Source organism: Geospiza fortis, unplaced genomic scaffold, assembly GCF_000277835.1.
Source record: "Geospiza fortis unplaced genomic scaffold, GeoFor_1.0 scaffold246, whole genome shotgun sequence".
Taxonomy (NCBI): Eukaryota; Metazoa; Chordata; class Aves; order Passeriformes; family Thraupidae; genus Geospiza; species Geospiza fortis.
Genome location: NW_005054476.1, coordinates 214,365 through 216,716, shown reverse-complemented (window position 1 = coordinate 216,716; position 2,352 = coordinate 214,365).

Here is a 2,352-nt window from a genome sequence, read left to right as displayed (position 1 = left end):
GCTTCACTGCCGCCCTGGGTGGCGTGCGGAGATGCCCGTGTCGCTGTCCCGTTACCCTCCTGGTGCCGTCGGGCTGCCCGCGTTTCGCCTCTTCGGCAAAAAATGCCTCTCTGGCCGGGTCTCTATGTTGTCGTGTGCGCTCCGGGTGAGCTCCGCGCAGGTTTTCTCTCGGCTGTTACTGCCGCTTGGTTGCTGTGGGTACTGCTGAGTCAGATAGCAGGAGATGGGAAATTAGTGCTGATCGAATAGATGGTGTTGCAGAGGATTGCTCTGAGGTTAGTGAGAGCTGTGTAACAAACCTTAAGAGTTTAAGGGGCAAGTCGTACTGTTACGTGGGTGGTAATTGCTCTAAACGATTACATACAACCGGTCTAGTTTGCTTTTTACACTCTGGCTAATGTTTGAGGGAGTCACATTTGGGGTTTGTCCATATTTTGCATTCTGTTTTTATTCTCAAAATTGATTGCTTTATTTCCTAGTCTCGTAGAAATTTTTAATTGAAAACAAAGACAAACAGGATTTATAAAGCATCCCTTTTGAACCACCGTTTTGAAACTCAATAGAATTACATAGATGTTAAAGTTTAGGTTTATATTTAATGTTATATCTTGATAATTCCAAGCTACAAGTCAGTGTGTGTGCATAAATATTTTAAACAGAAATACCAGCTGATGTTATGCATTCAGATTTTTTTTACATCACTGTAATGCAGAATCACTGTGTGAAATGATCAATATTTTCTAGAAGTGTCAACTGCATAGTAGGAAGCATCCTGCGCTTTGGGCAGGTTAAATAAACACAAAAACTTTAAAGAATCCTTTTATGCTAGGACTTATTATCACTGAATTAACCCCAAGATGAGTGATGAGGCATCCTGTATTTCAGGATAGCAGCAGTTAATAATACAAGTAAGATACTATGGATCATTATTTTAATAAATGAATTAATGCATTCCCCCCACATACAATTAATTATGTGAAGCCATTTTACTTTTACCATTTTTGTTTAGAAATAGGAAAAACAATTTCTGAATAAAAGATTCTGATATCTTCCTAGCCATCCTAATTGTTTTTTTGATTGTCAGATAATAATTCCAAAATGAAACACGTGAAATAGTTGTATTAGCAGTATTACTAGGTTCAGGACTGGTAGAACTCTATAATAAAGTCATGTAGTAACTGCTAGTTATGATTTTCCTGAAATAGCGTGGTATTCAAAATTATGTGTTTTTTCAGAGGATGTTGTGATGCCTTTTGTATTTTTTGTGTTGTTTCAAAATTTTCAGCACAGGTATTCTTCTGGCTGGGTTTTATTTTAGTTTTCTTTATTAAAATGTACCTTCCATTATGCTGAGGAGAAATTATAATACCAGTGTGAAACAGCTTTGCAATAATTGCTTAAATTTACAGAACAGAATGAAGTGTACATGATATAGAGAAAAAGGAGGGGGTTAGTTTTTTATTTGATTTTTAAAAAAAGATTTAGTTAGGAAATGAAATAATTTGTTCTTAAAGAAAGGCAGTCTTCTCAATTATTTTCCAAGTTTGGCTCCACGAGCCACAAACATCCTGTCACACCTTCACTGTGGAAGGATAGAGAAAAATAAATAATTGCTCTTTGTGCTCATGTGATTCAGATTGGTATTGGTAGGAAACCAAGATGATTCTGGTATCTTCAGGAGCACTTAGGCAGATAGATTTGCCTGTCTCTTATTTTCTCCATTGAATGTTGGCTTCATTTTTGATGTCCAAGCAAAATAAATAATACCAAAAGCCCCATGGATGGATGGTTGCATTTAGGACAACACAAATGGATTTTTTTAATCCACTTTCAGGTGGTGGTATGTAGAACCCTCAGGCCTCCATGGAAATCTTGCAGTACTAGATTGGCACATGTACATTGCAGACTGTCCCTGTTAGCCAGGCTATTAAGCATTTTTTGAACTTTACAGTACACTTTTGTAAGCTGTTGTTTTTGTGCAGTGAGGAAAGTCCAGTTACTAATGTATGTGAGAATGTTATGGCAATTTATTTCTATGCCATAAAACATAAGTAAAGATCTTTGACAGACTTGCATAAAGAAACAACACAGAACAGATAGACCAGGATGTGGTCTGAAGGACATGTTGAACATTCATATTGTTAGTTATGTGAAGGACAGCTGTGAAAATTTCTGGTAAATGTTTGTTATCTGTTGGAAGCAGAGGGATGATGAAATGCACCAGTAACCAGGGAATAGTAAAGGGTAGAAGAGGACTGGCACAATACTGTTATGTGAGGGCTTGCATGCTTTTGATGAAGAAGGAATATTTTTGAATTGTAATTAATTTGTATCATAGAATAATATTGAATG